This window comes from Thamnophis elegans, chromosome Z, assembly GCF_009769535.1.
Source record: "Thamnophis elegans isolate rThaEle1 chromosome Z, rThaEle1.pri, whole genome shotgun sequence".
NCBI lineage: Eukaryota > Metazoa > Chordata > Lepidosauria > Squamata > Colubridae > Thamnophis > Thamnophis elegans.
Window position 1 is genome coordinate 111,093,168 of NC_045558.1, and position 20,415 is coordinate 111,113,582.

A 20,415-nucleotide genomic window follows, 5' to 3' on the forward strand; every position below is an offset into this window, starting at 1 on the left:
AAGGCATTATTATATTTACTGAACTGGGAAATATTTGAGAATACATTTTAAAATTTAAGGTATTTCTTCAGTACTCATGTGTGAGGTCCAATTAGATTCAAAATTTGGGTGTCTTTGTTGAGATGGTCAAAGGACTCAGATGGAAGTATCCAAGTTCCTTCCACTTGGAATTATTAAGTTACTAGATCCAAAGTATGCATGGGAGAGTAGACTTTCTATAAGCTGAAGGTTTATAATCAGTTAAAAAAAATCAATGATAAATCAATGGTTTAGAAACAGAATGAAAATGCCTTTTGAGAGAAGGTTTCACCTTGAACATTAAGAAAGGTGTAAGGACATGTTAATAATTAAAATGAGGGCATAAAGGCAAGTAAACTAACATAGATTACACAAGGATTATATAAAACTCCAAACACAGCTGATACTTAATCATTGACTTTAGTGGATTACATTCAATCAAGACAATGGAATAAGACAAGACCTCCCCTCCTCCCCATGTGCATCTTGCTTGTTTCCTTCCTTCCCATCCCTGGCAATTTAAAAATAATTTTAGGTGTTATTATTTATTATTTTAAGGTTTCATGTTGGCTTATTTTTCTTGTAAGCCAATACAATAAAATTTTCTAGAAAAGATGGGCAGTAAATAAATTTAATAATTGTATACAAATAAAAGACAAAAGAAGCTTTTGCTGAATAAGTTCAAAATCAAATAAGTAAATGACTCACCATCTTTAGCCATCTTGATCTATTTTTTACAGCTATTTGTGAGATTTACTGAACGTTGTGAACTACTGCTGTTATTTTATCCAAGCACATTTCCCCATAGATTTTTTTTACAAAATTGTCTCTTTTGGGAGTAGACTGTAGAATTCTTTTTTTTTTCACTCTTTAGATTATTTCCCTAGAATTGGTATTGTTTTAATTGAGATGAGGAGAAGTAACTTGCAGGGTCAATAATATGAAAGGTTATATCAAACTAGTTGAAGACTAACTGTAACACTGTATATTTTCATGTTATAGAAATCTAAAATGCTTCTACTCTGAATAATATTGTTGCTATTTGTGCAGGATATTTATCAGGTGTCCTTAGAAATAAGGTCCTATTTAAAAAATAATGACAGAGAACGATGATATAAGGATTTTTTTTTAAGGTTACTGCTGTATATGTGATCCCTAAAAATATTTCCCAGTCCTCTTCAAACAAATTTCCTATATTATCCTAAAGATAATAGGTTTACTGTATAAAAGCTGTATGTAGCTATTTTTTGGAGAAATGAGAAAATTAGAACATTAATCATGCATATTAAATTGAAATATTGTTTGTTTGTTTGTAAGCAAATGAAGTGAAGTAATATTCAGATTTTTCCCTTTATTTTATAAGATACAGTTTGCAATGTTTGTGCTATCTGCTACAAAATGGCATGAAATTGTGTTGCCATTTCCCCATTCTTATCTAAAAATATTATTTTATAATTTACCTATAAAATAAATGGAAGAATAAACATTTATCTACTTCGATAAAGTTTAGAGGCTGATCATGTGTTATCAAGTTTGCATTCACTCTTAGCAAACACATAGATTTTCTCTAGGATGATCAATCAGTTCTTAACATAGTCCTTCAGATCTCAGACGTTAATGAATCTATTCATCTCTTTCAGCTCTTTCTAATCATCCCATTCTTTTTTCTTTCAGTTTTTCTCAGTCTTATAAATTTGTTCAGAACTCTATGACTTTGCATAAATGCTCAAAATATGAGAATATAAACCTGGTCATTTTATACCTCAACTGAGAACTAATTAATTATTCATTTTTTGCTTTCCTAGCTATTCATTTTATTTTCAGAATTCTTTTCCAAGAAAAATGCTAATACTCTTGTCCTGCTTCTGTCAAATGTAAGTTTGTTACATAAAGTTCACTAAGGAAAACAAATGTCTGCACATTTCTGATGTTTGCAGATGTAGACACATTTGCCATCCATATATCTTTTTCATTGCTTCTTAGAAATTGCTAGTTCACATAATATTTCTTGATTTCTGCTTCCTATACAGGTAGTCCTCGACTTACAACCATTCATTTAATATTCTTTCAAAATTACAACAGCACTTTTTTTGTACTTACAACCATTACAGCATCCCATGATCAGGAGATCAAAATTTGGACACTTAGCAGCTTGCATATGTTTATCATAGTTGCACTATCCCCAGGTCATGTGAAAACCACTTGCAATCTTACAGAAAGCGAAGTCAAAGGGAAGGGGCATATTTCTTCAACAAATGCATCAATCACCTTACAACCGATTTTCTTAATAACAATGGCAAAAAAAGGTTGGAAAGTTGGACAAAACATGTTTAACAACTACCTTGCTTAGCCATGGAAATTTTTGGCTCAATTAAGGCCGTAAGTCTACATGTACTGTTGATAGCTTCTGCCTTTTAGGGTCAACTATTCACCATTTCAATATTTTCACTGTCAATTCGAATATGGTTGCTGTTCGTGATGCCATTGGTTTGTTATTCTTTATATTTAATGATCAATCTTTTCTTTCTACTATACTTCTTGATTTTCATTTCTAGAAGTAGTAGATCATGTGCATCTTCAGCTTTCAGGCTAGCACTATTAGCAAAGTGGTGGAGAATCTCCCTACAATTTTGGAGCCATTGTGTGGTACATACACACATACACATACACAAACACATACACAAACACACAGAGAATATATAAAATACAAAAATATATAATTATAATGTATGAAAAGGCTTTTTAATTAATAAAACATGAATAAATATAGCCATTACATAGATTTCATAATATTTTTAAAATGGGAAAAGTATAATTTAATACATCATTAAATGAGTATCTGGTACATTTAAGTGATTTACATCAGTTTGGAAAATTGATTTTTGAAGGGATTTATTTGCATCTTTATTATTTCTTTTTATGGTTTTACTCATTTGAATATTGCTACAATGAAGTTTAGAGAAAATTGATAATAAAGTTGTTAGAATACAATAGGATAGGATAGGGTAGATTTCTTTACTTTGTTCGTGTTCTCCTTCCAAAGTCAGTAAAATTTTATATTATTCTGTAGCTTCATGAGATTTTATCTATTTTTCCTTGCCATTTCTCCAAGCATTTTTTTAAAATAACAGTCTCAGTTAATAGTATATTATAAATAACCTGTGGGGACACAATGGATTTAAAAATAAAATAAAAGAAATTGCCCAAATGTCTTTATTATTATAATGGGAGGGAAATGACTAATTTGTAGACTGAATAATTAAAAACTCATGAGCAATTAATCTGACTTTATCAGATTTATGAAAGTCTAAACTGTCCAAATTTTATATAATGTTTTAGTTTTAAGTTAAGGATGATATGTTATTAATGTCTTCTATTATTTATTTTGCTATTGTGGAGTAATTACTGTTACTTAATAATCAGAAGAATTCATGCAGCAAATGTAATTAGAAAATGTAATTATGTAATTAGATCTTTCGATTTTTTTAAAATAATGAAAGCATAGTGACATGCAGCATAATTTTGATGTTTTGTGACATACTGTAAGTGATCCCTAAGAAAAGCTTGTCAGCTCATTTTCTGTTCATTATCTTGAATATTAAACATTTTGCTGAGTGAGAGCTGTTCCTGGCCATATTTTGGAGACATTGCAATCATAATGGGAAGACTGATTGTGAAAATAATATATATTTAGTATATTTCAAGAAAAATATTGCAGTTTGTCCTTCATACGTCAAAATGTAAGGTAGTTGTAATGCAAACTGACAGAAGCTGCTACAATTTTTCCAAAATTTTATTTCCTCAGAAATGATGGCTCCTGGACTTTGAATACATTCTGTAAATTATCCCATTTGTATGAAATATATACAGTATATTGCCTTCCTGGGGCAAAAATCAAAGATGTAGCTGAAAATAATCAAACCCACAGATTATTACCCCTTTCTCATCCTTCACATATGAACGAACAACACAAAAATGAACTTAAAAACAATACAAAGAGTTTATGAACAGTTAGGCAAAATAGTTAAAGTGTTAGGAGCACAAGTGGTGTTTTCACCTATACTTACAATGATAGGTCAACTTCCAATACGAGAACTAAGGTTTTTGGAAATTAATAACTTGTTCAGGGGTTAATGCCAGCAAGAGAACTTTGGATTCCTAGATCATGGTATGCATTACTTCCATGTCAGAATTTTGGTAGGGGATGGGCTGCACCTACAAAAACTGGGAAGAATGTTTTGGAATATAATTGACTCAAGTTATCATGAGGGCTTTAAACTAAAAATGAATGGGTAGGGTAAATAATATTTAGGATTTTTAGGTTAATCTGTAGGATCTTAAACATAAACCCCAACATAATAAATCACACAATGATGGAAAGAGTGGAAAAAAAGTTGCAAAGGAGGAGATAAATAAATATGCTCATGAGCCATTAAGGACTCAAATCTCTATATACTAATGCTCAAGTTTAGGGAACAAAATGGGGGAAATTGAAAGACTAGTACATAAAGGCAGATATCATATAGTTGTCATTAGTGAAACTTGGTGGGATGAAACTACTGTCTGTAATGTACTGATGGAATGATAGAAACTATTCAAAAGAAACAGACCTAACAAAAGAAGAGGTGGAGTTGCATTATATATAAAAGATCTCTATATATCTACAGAAATGCACAAAATTAAGGATGGAAACCTCCTAAATTCCATATGGATTAAAAAAAATGACATTGTTATAGGCATTTACTACAGGCCACCAAACCAAAGAGAACATTTTGCTATAAAAAATAACAAATGTAGGAACATATCACAGTTGTCAACTCTCTGTGTTGACATTCCATGCAGAGCAGCAGTGGAGCTGGATCTCAGATTACAGTAGCTGGGTTGAAATGAATGAAGCTATTGGATAACATGATTTATGACAGACTAAAGGGAGGACAGAGACACAGGCAAAGTTCAAAAGCAGATAAAAAAGGGAAAAAGATGGCTGGGAATAAGAAATACCTAATGAAGAATGCCTAATGAAGCAGTTAATAAATCAGTGCTTTTTGTATTACAATATTGGGTCACTTATTATGAAGCAGGCATCATTAGGTACTTTATAAACAGCCATCTTTCGCTTTTAAATATCAGGGGTGTCAAACTCAGAAGACCATGGCAAAAGGCCAGCTATCCGAACAGAGCTGGAAAGAAGCCATCAGAAATCAAAGTTGAGATGAGCGAAGCAAGAGGAGATGAGTAATCAACCCCTAAAAACAGTAAAGTTGAGCCTCCACCCATCCCTTTGTCCAGAAAAAGGAAAAGGCCCTAAGCCAGCTGGGAAGAGGGGAGTGGATGCTAGACTGAAATCAAGCCAGGCCCCCAAAGCCCCAAAGGGAGCCCCTTCTACAGAGCAACAAAGAGAGGAATTTGACTGGATCACCCTCCGTGAAGAAAGCCCATTATGCATGCCAAAATAGAGGGGAGGAGCAGTGGATCGTCTTGAGATGATGAGAAGCAGCTCCACCTTTCCACCCATTAGAAGGAAGATGAAGTCAGTGCCTCTCCCACATAGCAGGTAGGCTACCCAGGGCAGACAATCTCAACTCTCCCTCTGAATTAGAACTGAGGAGTATCTTCAGACATATCAAACGCAAGCATAAAGTGGCCAATAGGAGGAGGGAAGGGCACTGCTGATTGAACCGCCCCAATTCAGAGGAAAGTTTGATGGAAACTCAGACCAGTTAGCCCTATTCCTTGACTCATCATTCCCACCTGGAATGCTATGGAGACCACTACTTCATTCCCCAGAGCCATAGTGAATACTATCACAGAAGGACTAGAGGGAGAAGCAAGGGAATGGCTAGCAGCCCTCCACAAGAGGAGAAGCCCCTCCCCAACTGCAAGGCATACTTCCTATGACTGCTAGAGGTCAGATTTGAGGAGGTGAAGGAGGGCCTGTATGCGGAAGATGAGCTCAGTGACCTAAAGCAAATGGGCCGCCCCATCAAAGAGCACATCCGCAAATTTTGGAGAGTCATTGGAAGGCTACCCCCTTTACTAGAGCATCTGTTGGTGTATTTTTTCAGAACAAGTCTGGACAAGCAGATTGCCCAAGTAAATGCTTACCACGACATTTTAAACTGACTCTCTGAGTGGTTTTGAGTAGCAATAAAAGTTGACATTGGGCTGCATGCCAACGACATGAGAAATCAACCGGATACAAAAGAGAGAGGTCAACCTAATCTGAATCCACACAGCTGATGGGGAATCACAGCACCACAGAGGGCCCTGAGACCAGCCGACCCTTGAAGTGAAATGTTACAGATGCAAGGAGATGGGCCAAGGAGATATGGCATCCATGTGCATGACCCCAACTTCGATGCTGAGGCCAGAGCTACTACCCAGGGCACAACAGGAACATGGCCACAAATGGGGTACCCATGCATCCTGGAAGGCTTTCTGGGCTGCAGAGGTCCCTTCACAAACAGATGAAGGTGAGGGAAACACAAGGCAATAATGACCAGTCACCAGAATCCTATGACAGTGATCACAAGGCAAAAATGACTCAATGGTGAGAGGACCAATTTGCCCTTTCCTTTTTCCAATATGCCTCACAGCCCCAAAGATAGGAAGCCAGGGGATTTTCAAGCCCTAATAGATTCAGGCTGCACTACATGCTTGATCAACCTGACCACAGTCCTGAAACTGGGGAGCAGAGCAAAAACACTGGGCCACCAAATCTGGTTTGAACAGGTCGACGGGTCCCTAATGGGGGAAGCCTATGCCACCTATAGTTTGACCGAACCAGTGAGACTAGAACTAGTGGATCACTGGGAAGTAATTCAATTCATAATAGCCCCCCAAATGACAGATGCAGTCATACTGGGACTTTCCTGGCTATACAAGTGGAGACCAATCATCTGGTGGCAAGGGGGTACTTGCAGGCTTAGGATAGAAAAGGGCCCCCAACCCCTTTTCCACCAGCAAGCAGAAACACCACCCAAGCAGGGAACCACCAAAAGAGCACACCAGAACATCTGGGAGCCACATCCGACGAAATCCCAGAGACTGAACAGATCCCAGTGGAACATCAGGACCTCATTGAATACAAAATGCAACATTCTGTCCCCACAATATGAGGCAGATTGTCATCCCCGGGACAAAACTACCCAAACCCAAGCTGTACATCATGACGCCCTTGGAAATGCAAGAAATGCACATATACATAGACAAAAACCTAGCATGAGGGTTCATCGAGCCAGCCAAGCCATGGGTTGCAGAGCCAGTCCTCTTCAAAGAAAAAAAAGATGAAACTATGAGACTGTGTGTGGACTTTCGACGGATATATGCCTTGAAACAACCTATACTCCCTCCCTCTCATGAAAGATATGCTATCTCGCTTGGCCAAGGGAAAAGTCTTCACCAAATTAGACTTCAGAGAGGCATACTACCGAATACGGATTAGGGAAGGAGATGAGTGGAAAACAGCATTCAACCGCCTCCTAGGGAGCTTCCAATTCAAAGTGATTCCTTTTGCACTACAGGCAGCCCCAGCAGTTTTCATGCAGTTAATAAATGAGGTGTTGAATGAGTACCTCTATAAGGGGGTCCTTGTCTACCTGGATGACATCCTCATCTACCTTGAGACCATGAACGACCACAAACTCCTGGTCCACTGAGTATTAGAAAAACTTCTGGCAGCCATCCTGTACATCAAGCTATCAAAATGTGAATTCCACCATGAGTGACTAGACTACCTAGGTTACCAAGTTTAAATTAAGGGAATAGAGATAGACCAGCCAAAGTGCAAGCTGTCCTAAGCTGGCAACTCCCTCGCACCTGCAGATAGCTACAAAGCTTCCTAGTCTTTGCAAACTATTATATAGGCAATTCATCCCCTACTTTGCGAAGATTGCCAAACCCCTGATAGACTTCCTGAAGATTGGGACCTCAGGAACAAAACCTCACCTGGGACAACCTCTACAGTAGGACCTAAGCTGCCAAAAGGCATTTGAGACACTAACAGAAATGTTTGCAAAGGAATCAGTGCTGAAGCATCCTGACCCCGAGCACCCCTTCATGATCCAAGCAGATGCTAGTGACATGACAGTGGGAGCGGTGCTACTCGAAAAGAAACAACCAAGGAAACCTACAGCCCTGTGCCTACACGTCCCACAAGCTCACAAACAAAGAGAGATGATGGGATACATGGGAAAAGGAGGCTTTCGTGATGAGATGGGCACTGCTAACCTGGCTTATAGATCTCCCAATAGTGCTTTACAGTTTCAAAGGGGCCAGAAACTCTTCGAAGTCTGGACTGATGATAAGAATCTGGAGGCTCTTAGGACCCCATGGAAACTATCACCCAAACAAGTCCGACGGGCTCAATATTTCAACTGCTTTGACTTCATACTAAAATACATTCCAGGGCAGAGGAACTTTCTTGCTGATGCCCTCTCCTGCATGCCCCAGTACAAATGCAAATGGGAGCAGATAGTGGACACCATCATTCCCTCTACCCAAATAGCTGCCCAAGTGACCATCAGACGACAATGCTGTGACCGGCATGACCAACCAGAAGGCAACCTAACTATGAGATTCAAAATTGAACTGCTAGCAGACACTTGGTTCCAAAACAACCAACATATTTTGACAAAAAGAGATAACCTTGCATGGAAGGGGATGCAACTCTATGTCCCAGAATCCCTATGCACTCTAATTCTCCAGAGGAGCGGCAATGCCAAACCATCAGGGCACTTTGGATTCCTAAAGAGATTACACTTAGCCCGGAGGCAGTTCTGGTGGCCCAAAATAAAGAAAGACATGGACAGTTATGTGAAAAGTTGCACCATCTGCATCACAATGAAGAAATGAGGTGCTACATGAACTGTCAGTAATCCAATTGGGCAGACCTTCTGACCTTCACTGAGGTTGCATACAATAATGCTGTTCATAGCAGCACAGGACTAACACTGTTCAAAGAAGTGAGTGGCATGGACTTTGTCCCAATGCCTGAGTATCCAAGTGGTGTCCCTTTTTCAGTCAGCTTGACTGACTAAATGTCAATGCTAAAAGCAGCCTGGGAGAATGTGAAAAAAGTGCTAGCTAAAGCAGCACAAACTTATAAGAAACAGGCAGATAAGGACCAAGCTCTGCAACGACCATTCCTAGTGGGAGAGAAGGTTTGCCTCTTCACAAAATATTTGAGGTTAAGACTCCTTAGCAAGAAACTGGGACCAAAATTTTGGGGACCATTCCCCATAGTAAAGATCATCAACCCAGTCTCAGTGCTTTCCTGACTGCTAGGGAAGGTACACCCAGTATTCCATAGTAGCCTCTTAAAACCGTGGTTGGATCCACTCTGAGACCACTGCCATGGGAGCCCCTGGGCCCTATGATCATAGAGAGCCAAATCTATTATGAGGTGCAACACATCCTTGATTCGAGGTGGCACAGGAGGCAACTTTAGTACTTGATTAAGTGGAAGGGCTATCCCTTGTCAGAGGCATTTTGGGTAAATAGTAGAAATATCCAGGCTGATCGCCTTATAGAGAGATTCCATGAAAAAATCCAAATAAACCTGGGGGGAGGAGACAGCCTTGAATCCCATACTGGTACTCAAATTGTTTTTGCTTGTACAGATTGCCTTTGAAAAGTGTGGGGAGCCAGATGTCAACTCTCTGTGTTGACATTCTATGCAGAGCGGCAGCGGAGCCAGATCTCATATTAGAGTAGCTGGGTTAAAATGAATGAAGCTATTGGATAACATGATTTAAGACAGGCTGAAGGGAGGACAGAGACATGGGCAAAGTTCAAAAGCAGATAAAGAAAGCAAAAAAGATGGCTGTGAATAAGAAATGCCTAATGAAGAATGCCTAATGAAGCTATTAATAAATCACAGTTTGTTGTATTACAATATTCGGTCACTTATTATGAAGCAGGCATTGTTAGGGTACTTTACAACAGTAGTATAACTAACTACCCTGTTATCAAATGGGAGACTAACTACCCTGATATCAAATGGGAGATAAACTACCGAAAAAAGTGGGAGATTGAACAGATTCATAACCAACCTAGCTGATAATTTTGTCATCCAGAAGCTAGAAGGAAGGAATTAGTGAAAAGCTATACTGGACCTAATTCTTACAAACAAAGAAGAAGTGATAGAGGGAGTTGAAGTTTCAGATAATTGTGGATGAGAATGAACATGTCATATTGGGATTTAATATAATGAGCCAATAAAAGTAAATGTGATCCGAGCATAAAAATTCTTAAAGTAGCCCTCCATGAACTTGCTTAGAATTGAACTTGACTTGAAGGAATCTTCCCGTATGAGATGGATACTTGAAATAAAATGTTGGCAGTCCAGTTTTGAAAATGCTGCCATCAAAACTGAGAAACATGTTTCATACTCACCAGAAATTGGTGTTGGCTTAAGGGACCATAGCCACATCAGCAAAGATGAAATGAAATTTATAAAAGAACAAAATGAACATCATAAGCTAGAATAATTTGCAATAAATGTGATGATTATATCAATATATATTGTTTGTTAATTTTTCCCTTTCCTGATCAAATGTATACATAGATAGGTAGACAATTCATTTTTTAAAAAAATTATATAATCTCTGACTAAGAAGTCTTGAAAGAGCAAGTTTGATGTCCTTGTTTCTCATGCTGTAAATCAATGGATTAGTCATGGGTGGAATAATGGAATACAGGATTGTAATTATGTAGCCAAGGTAGAATGAATTGACAGATATGTCTGATAAATAAGCAAAGAAAGCTGTAAACACAAATAGGGAGAAGACAAGAAGATGCGGCAGACAAGTGGAGAAGGCCTTCTTCCTTCCATTAACTGAAGGAATTCTCAGAACAGCTGAGAAGACACGTACATAAGTCAGAAGGACAAAAGTAAAACAAATTAGTGTTAATGTAGTACTGAAGATTAAAACTCCAGTTTCAGATGCATACACACCAGGACAGGCAAGCTTATGTAAATAAGGGATTTCACAGTAAAACTGATGAATAATATTAGAACAGAATGGAGTAATAAAAGTGGAAATAGTATGTAATGAAGAATTGAGAAAGCTGGCAAACCATACACCACCAATCATTTTCATACAAGCTTTCCTATTCATTGTCATTTCATATTGTAAAGGGTTACAAATGGCAATATACCGTTCATATGCCATCACAGTTAGAAGGTATACATCACAGCTCAAGAAAAACATGAAGAACATGACTTGGGAAACACATCCACCATGAGATATTGTCCTAATATTCATGAGAGAATTAAAAACAGCTTTGGGGATAATGACTGAAATGGAACCAATATCCTGCATGGCTAAATTCAACAGAAAGAAGTACATGGGGGTGTGAAGGTGATAGTCACAAACAACAGCAAGAGATGATAAGAAGGTTCCCTGATAATGTCATTAAATACAATATCAGTAGTAAAGCTATGTGCATAACCCGTAGCTCCCAAATTTCTGAGAATTCCCAAAGAAGAAACTCAGATGTGTCATTATCCATTCTTAATAATACGTTCCTAGAAGAAAAAGGGAAAAAAACATTTGTTAAAATATTTCTGTCCAATATCATTTTGAATTATCTGTGGAATACTGCGTTTTGTGGATATTAGATTGAAAACCGACTTTACAAATTTATTCAAATATTGAATAAATTTGATTTCTATTTTCAACTGATTTCTATGACTATGCTTCCTTAAAGTTTAGGGTGATGACACATATTTTTAATCATTAATATCAAATCTTAGGACATCATTTTATAGTCTTTTGTAACAATAATTTATCAGCACTAAAGAAAGCAAATATTTCTTATTCAACAGATAAAAAGTGCTGGAAGTTGGATTTGAATCCAACTATATTTAAAGATATCAAAGTGACTTAACTTTTTTTAAAAAAAATTCTTCATCTTTTACTGGCATGTACAATATGCTACCATTACTAGTTGAAATGAGTTTCACATACCATAATACACAAGTTTAAATTGTCATATAAGAAGTTTTTAGCTTTTACTGGCATAGCTCTAGAGTTCTGTATTACTGTTTTATAAATTCTCCCCACCCGCTAAACTCTTTTCGTTAACTGTTGTAGAAGTATGATTATTTTGGTTTGGGATTTGCCAAATTTGTTAATTTTAGCAAATGTGGGTTGTTTTTGTTTCATTATTTTTAAAACCATCATTGTAAACTTTCTTGGCAAATGGACCTTAATAAACTGAAATGTTTCAATTATGGCATTCATGTAAGAAAAATACATTGACCCTTTGTGTTCTCTACTTTGTAATTGAGATTTTAAAAATGGCTTCAAATTAGAGCCTTCAATTCTATTTTACAATTCTTTATCCGAATTAAGAACTATAGGATCATTTTGTTTAAAAAGTAAATGAAAATGTTCTCAGAGAGTCCATTTTAAATAGTGACAGAAGTCAAAAAAAGCACCCAACCTAGTTTCTATACTAAAATGAGGATATAATCAAAATGGTTAAAAAAAATAATTTGAAATTTATTTACAGTAAGCCATGGTAAATCTTAATACTCAGTCATTCTTCAGCCTTTAACCTGTTTGTATAATAACTGAAGGTGGGAGAGGCTTGGGAATTCTGGGGAAAGGTCTTGCTTTCTTACTTTACTTAATTAATCTAAGATGTATTATATTCTAAAAATGTTTTTTTTTCTTACTGAATAATCATTACTCTGTAGCTAGCCTACAATTCTATATTCCAATCTGTATTAAGTTGGAATCATAATTATAAAAGAAAGGGAAGGAAATACCTATGAAAATTTAAAGGAACAAACAGACAAATAATGGACAGATCAAAAATATTTATTCAAAATAAAATGAATAACTCACCATTTTTGTCCATATTTATTCAGGCAGATTTCATTTTTTTTTCTTATTGTCTTTCTAAAGCCACAAGTAAGATGTTATGCTGTGCTGAATTTCAATAAGATTTTTGTCTAACTTCTCTTACTATTTCCCCAAAGAATAATGGGGGAGGGGATGTGTGAAATGCATGTCTCAATTAATAGTATAAATAAGTAACTGGGGTAGATAATTGGTTGTTTTTTTAAGAAGCAAAAAACTGCTTAAATGATTGCCCAAGTGCTTTTATTATAATGATTGGGAATTGGGCGAAAGGGGAGGCAACTAATTTACATGCTCATTAATATATGAGCACTAAATCAGACTTTGCCACTTTTAAAGTAATGAGAATCTCAATCTCAATTTTATAATCTTTCAGTTTTAAATTAAGGATAAATTAAGGCTGGGAAGTCCTTCATTGGCTCGAGGTCAGACCACTGGTCAGATCTAAGGCTAGATGCAGGAACCAATGCTGTCCATGGCCCAGGTGCACTGCTCACTTACATGCACAGAGCTTACTGTTTGCCATACCAGAGTTTGCCATGCCAGGGGAGGAATGAGACCCCATTGTCCCACAGAGCATAGCTGCATACAAATGGGGAATTTGCATGCAAATGGGGCATTTGGAGTGATATTTGAGGGCAAGCCTTCTTCTGCGCCTCCACTTTCTTCAGCTCAGATGCAGCCAGTAGTGGCAGCAGGGGTCACCCGAGCACCCATCATATCTAGCCAGCCAGCCCCGCCTGACCTACTCCCTGTCTGACTAGTTGGATGGTGCAAAATCTCACCATTCTTTTCATTCTCCTGTCTGGTCAAGCAGTGGTAGTCTCTGTGGGACAATGCGGTGTCTCATTTTGCCCCTGGTGTGGTGAACTCCAGCAGGATCTGACAGGCTGGATGCAGATGTGAGGGGCCTGGTCTCACAGTATCTCCTTATTCAGTTGAAGATTTTGTTCTTGCCTTCAAACAGTGAGGCATGCAAAGTGAGTAGCACACCTGGGCCAAGCAGATTATTGCTTTTGTTACTGGACAATTCTGATTACAGAGCCGGCATTTCTGTTTTAATGCAGGAACGTAACTCAGCAAAGCAGGACCATGGGATCAGGCCCTGACACTTATGTCCAACCTGCCAGAGCTCACTGTGCCAGGGGAGGAATGAGACCTCATTGTCCCATGAAGCCCACTGTCACTTGAGCAGGGAGGAAGAGAATAATGATGACAGTTTGCACCAGCCAGCTGGCCAGGCAGGGAGTAGGTCAGGTGGTGCTGGCTGGCTGGAAGGGGAATCATGGCTACTCAGATAGCTGCTGTCAGTAGCAGCTTGGGTGGCTGAATGTTTCCAAGCTGAAGAAAGTAGAAGCACATCAGTGGGCTTGCCTTCAAGGATAACTCCAAGTGCCCCATTTGCATACAGATGGACCATTTGTGTGCAAGTGTGCTCCATGGAACAATGGGTCTCATTCCTCCTCTTTCACGGTGAATTCTGGCAGGCTGGATGCAGGTGTGAAGGGCACACTCAAACAGTAAGGCCTGTGCATGTGAGTGAGCAGTGCACCTGGGCCACACACAGCATTGGGCCCTGTGCCCCACCAATTTCATGGTGACCTTCCCAGCTCCAGCCATGGAATGGGTTGTTGAAGGAGCCTGTCTGCAGCAGATATTAGTGGACAGGGAGAGGTGGAAAGTAGTTCAGGGTCTAGGAGCAGGGGATTGGCATCTCAGATACTTTTTGGGTTGAAAATGAAAGTTTCTGGGCTCCTGACTTTGCCAAAGAGGATTGGTGCCTGAACTTGCATGATATTATGGCATCCAGAAGCATCCATTCTCATCACAAAAACATTTTCAAGCCAATTCTCCTCTCCCTCCCTCAAAGGGAAAGAAACAGTGACAGAGAGGAGATATTTCTAAGGTGAGTCCAGTGTGGCAGGAAAGGAGGGAGAAACATGAGGTATCTTAGTGTGGAGGCCTTGAGGAACTGTTCTATCCCTAGGTGCCCATGGCGTTGTCCACCCTGAGTTATCTCATTTGCACTTAAGGAAAGGCACATTCTTAAATTGTGAGCTCCTGCAAAGGAATCCCCTCCTCATGTGTGCAAACAACCATTTTTAGTGGGGAAAACAGGACAAAGCAGAGTGGGCAAAAATATTTTCCTTTGCTATATTTCCAGTCTGAATTAGACCATGGCAGGACCCTTTTAAGGATTTGTATTAATAGAAAAGTAAGCAACTTACATCTGCTCCTAAATGCTAAAGCTGTCGCACATAAAAAACAGAGAAGTTCTGATGAACTAACACAATATAGCCACAGCTGTACTATTGTCTGTGAACTCCCCCACTAAATGCAAGCATGAGATAAACTGAGCCTGGTTTGCACTCAGTCTTTTAAGTGGTCCCAACTTGCAAAATTTGATCACAGCAAGGAGACATCGAGAAATGTTTCCCCTTTTGCATTTGAGCATCCAAGAAGGGACAGGAAAAGAAAAAGAGAAAGATGAAAGACAAAGACAAAGAAGGAAAGAAAGGAAAGTGAACAAGGAAGGGAAAGGAAGGAAAGGGGAAAAAGGGAAGGGGGAGGGAGAAAGGAAGGAGATTATAACAAGAGAGAGTGAGAGTTTGGGGAAAATCCTGCTTTAGCACTTGGCCACCAGCAGCCCCGCTGCCTTTTGGTGTCCCCTTGTCCCCTCCTCCTGACTTCTCCAGGTGGTATCCCATCCTATTGCTGAGGATGGTTTAGTTACAAAGCAAGGTCTCCTCGCAAGGAGAGGGAGTGGGCCTCCTCTGACCCATACATTTTGCCCTCCAGCATGAGCAACCTGGCCAAGGAGAGCAAGAACAGCAGCAATGGAGCTAGCAATGCCCCCTCCCCCCAGCCGCACACACTCCAGCTATGCCATCCCAGGCACACCCCATCCCGACCCCCTGAGATCAATCACAATCTTGATGTGGCCCTCAATGAAATTGAGTTTTGACACCCCTGATCTATATCTATCTATTTTAGAACAATTACTGGATGTTACAAAAGAAGAAGAACTGGTTGATGATATTAGAGCAGAATGGAGTCCTAAATGTAAAATAGTATGTAATGAAGCATTGAGAAGACTGGCTGTCCATATGCTGCCAATGATTTTGATGCAAGCCATTCTGTTAATTATCATTTCATATTGTAAAGGGTTGCAAATGGCAATATACCGATCATAGGCCATAGCAGTAAGGAGAGAAATATCACAGCTCACGAAAAAGAAGAACAACATGACTTGAGCAACACATCCAAAATGAGAAATACGCCTTGTGTTCATAAGAGAATTAAAAACAGTTTTAGGAATAATGACTGAAACTGAACCAATGTCTTGCATGGCTAAATTCATCAGGAAGAAATACATGGGGGTGTGAAGATGTGTGTCAGAAACAACAGCAGCAATGATAAAAAGGTTCCCTGTTACTGTCACTGAATATAGTATCAGTAGTAAAGCTATACGCATAACATGTAGGTCCCAATTTTTTGAGAATTCCCAGAGAAGAAACTCTGATGTGTCATTATCCATTCTTAAAATGTTGTATTCTGGAAGAAAAAATGAAAAGAAATTAGTTCCTATTTAATAAATTTCCAATGAAAATTTAGTGAACATTACATTATTTTTTCCAGAAATGCATTAAAATATTCTGCACTACAGTAGCAGTACCAATACAATAGAAGAGAGGATTTAGTATATATGACATTCCAGTCTTTTCATCTCTGTGCTTAAAGAAAAATGCTTGAAAAATCTTTTCTTTGTATGCTGCAATCTCTTGTAATTTATATTTCATTTGAATTTTAATTGCAAAGGAAAATGAGCTTTACGAATATTTAAAAGATGAAAGGGTTAGAATTAATGTATAATTCAAAGTATAAATAAGTGAAGGGCTTGCCCTTTTAATCCCCTTTTAATTTTTATTCTTACAGGTTTCTTTGTTTATTATCTTATTGTCCTTCTAAAGCCATCAGTGAGACTTTTTGCTCTACTAAATTTCCATGAAATTTTATATAATTTTGTTGCCATTTCCCTGAAAATATTTTTAAATATCCAAGACAAAACAAGTGGATTCTAATGTAGAAGTGTACATTACCATTCAAATTTCAGTTACAAATAAACCAGAACAGAAAGTCTTATGTAAATATGGGGTTTCTTTGTAGAACTGATTGATGATGTTAGAGCAGAGAGGAAGAGTGAATGTTGTGTGTGTGTAGTGTGTAATGTGTAGTGTGTAATATGGCAATGAGAAAGCTGGCAAAATTCATCTTGAAGAAGCACTTTGGAGTGTAAACATGGTGACTAAAGACAACAGCAAAGTTTTAAGGCATTATTAAATTTATTGAACTTCAAGATATTTGAGAATGCATTTTAAAATTTAAGGTATTTCTTCAGTACTCATGTGTAAGGTCTAATTAGATTCAAAATTTTGGTCTCTTTGTTGTGATTGTCAAATGGACACAGATGGAAGTATCCAAATTCAGTCAAGTCTTTCCATTTGGAATTATTAAGATGCTGGATCCAAAGTATACATGAGACAGTAGGCTTTGTATAAGCTGAAGCTTTTCAATCATTTAAACAAATCAATACTCATTCTAATTAGTGACTTTGGTTTAGAAAGAGAATGAAAATGTCTTTTGAGAGAATGTTCATCTAAAGCATTTACAAAGATTATAAGGACATCTCAAAAATTAAAATGTGGAGATAAAGGGAAATAAATGAATATAGATTGCACAAAAATAGTATAAATCCCCAAATTCAGCTGATACTTAAACATTGACTTCAGTGGATTAAATTCAGTCAAGACAATGAAATAAGGTGAGACCCCATCTCTTCCCCATGTACATCTTGCCTCCTTCCTCCACAACCTTGATAATTTAAAAACAATTTTAGGTGCTCGTATTTATTATTTTAAATTTTCATGTTGATCTATTTTTGATTGTAAGCCACCAAGTCATTTATAGGCAAGATGGGCACCATATAAGTTTAATAAATATATAGAAATAAAAGACAAGAGATGCTTTGCCTGAATAAGTTCAAAATCAAATAAATGAATGACTCTTAGTCATCTTGATCTATTTTTCAACAGCTATCAGTGAGACTTACTGTACATTGTGAAACCACTGCTGATATTTTATCCAAGCATTTTTCCCATGAGATTTTTCACAAACCTGTCTCCAGGAGGAACTGTAGAATACTTTTTTTAAAAACTCCTTAGATTATTTTCCTACAATTGCTATTGTTTTAATTGGGATGACGGGGGAGTAATTTGCAGGTTCAATAATAGGAAAGTTATATCAAACTAGATGAACACCAACTATAACACTGTACATTTTCATGTTATGAAACTCTCAAATGCTTCAACTCAGAGAAATTTTGCTGCTATTTGTGCAGGATATTTTGCAGGTATCTTTAGATTTGGATATTTGTTCTTTTTTTAAATATTGTCAGATGATGATATAAGGATTTTTTTTTTAGTTCACTGTAATGTGAGCCCTTAAAATATTTCTCAGTCCTATTCAAACAAATTTCTTGTATTATCCTGAAGATAATGGGTTTACTATATAAAGGCTGTGCATAGCTATCTTTAGAAGAAGTGAGAAAATGAGAAAATTAATCATGCATGTTAAATTGAAATATGCTTTGTTTGTAAGTGAAGTGACATAGTCAGATTTTCCCCTTTATTTTACAAGATTCAGTTTAAAAATGCTTGTGCTATCTGCTGCAAAATGACAGGAAATTGTTACCATTTCACCATTCCTATGTAAAAAAGTATTATTTTCTAATTTATAGAATCAATAGAAGAATAAACTTTTATCTACTTTGATAAAGTTTGGAGTCTGATTCACTATGTGTTTTCAAATTTGTATTCACCATTACCAAACACATGGATTTTCTCTAGGATGATCAATCATTCTTAACATCATTCTTCAGATTTCAACTGTAATTGAATCTATCCATCTCTTCCTAATCATCCCCTTCTTTTTCCTTTCAGTTTCCTTTCAGTTTTCTCTATACTTATTCAGAACTTTATGACTTTGCATAAGATGCCCAAAATATGAGAATATAAACCTGGTCATATATACCTTAACTGAGAACTCTTGATTTATTTTTTTTCAATTATCCATTATTGTATTTTCATAATTCTTCTTCAATGCTAAAGTGAAAGAAAAATGCCAATACTTCTGTCCCGCTTCTGTGAAATCCAAGTTCATTACATGAAGTTCACTAAGGAATACAATTGTCTGCACATTTCTGATGTTTGCAGGTGTAGACACATCCCACATCCATATATCTTTTTCAAACCCTTCATTGCTCATTACTAACTGCTAGTTCACAGCACATTTCTCATTTTCTGATTCCTGTACTGATAATCCTCATCTTCCACCATTTCATACATTTAAAGTGGGAAAAAGTGTAATTTAATATATCATTAATTGAGTATGTGATACATTTAGGTCAGTAATGAAATTCAAATTGTTTTACTACCAGGAAGGAAACTGCAAAATCTCTACTCCTACCCCACTCCAGGGGAAGGATATTGCAAAATCTCAATTACTACCCTACTCAGGGGTCAGTCAGAAGTGTTGTTTGCTAGTCCTCTGAACTACTCAAAATTTCCACTACTGGTTCTCCAGAATCTGTCAGAACCTGCTGGATTTCACTCCTGATTTAAGTTATTTACACCAGTGTGGCAAACTGATTCCTAGAGGGATTTTTCTGCATTATATGTGTCTGTGGTTTTATTTATGTGAATATTGCTACAATGAAGTTTGCTACAATGAAGTTTGGAAGAAAAGTATAATGAACATGTTAGATACTATTTCTCCAAATTCTTTTTAAATGGGAAAGTTTGCAATGTTTCAATCAGTCCTGAGATCATGTTTACTTGTAAATGTGAAGTGTTAATATTATTTGGGAAGATGTACTAATATGCATGCATTAAAATTGTAATGAAAAATGGCCTGACACTACACTCACAAAACCATAGGATTTAGATTTATATATTCACCACATAATGCTTTCAGTTTTGGATGGTTTACAATGTGAACTTTATTTGCATTTTCTCCTAACAATCTACATGCTCATTTTATTTACCATAGAAGAATGAAAGGCTGAGTCAACCTGAAGGCCCATCGTGATCAAATTCCCAACTTCGGTAGAGTTTGCCTGCAATACTGCAATTTATCCACTGCCCTATCAGTGCACATATCTCAACATCATTTAAATACTATATTAAACTAAAGTTAGTGTCAGGGCTGCTTCCCTCAGTACTTTTACTGGTCATGAGTACATAGTAGCTAGGCAAAGCAAGATCTGAGGCAAAAGCACGCATAATCATAGAATTCAATATGTGACCCAACCCCCTCCTCTTGGTAACCCCATCCCATAGTCCAATCAGTACACCCCACAGGTGTCATGTGGGAGACATCTTCAAAAAGCATAATCAGGCTGGTATGCCGGACATTAGGCCTTGGCAGCAAATCCTCTATCTGCAGCATGCGCAGTAGATGGTGAAAA

The 20,415-nt window shown here is 37.4% G+C and overlaps 1 pseudogene; it reads right to left on the reverse strand.

Moving 5' to 3' along the window:
- Nucleotides 1-10,598: 10,598 nt before the first annotated feature.
- Nucleotides 10,599-11,532, reverse strand: LOC116521454 (annotated as a pseudogene).
- Between the last annotated feature and the right edge of the window lie 8,883 nt (nucleotides 11,533-20,415).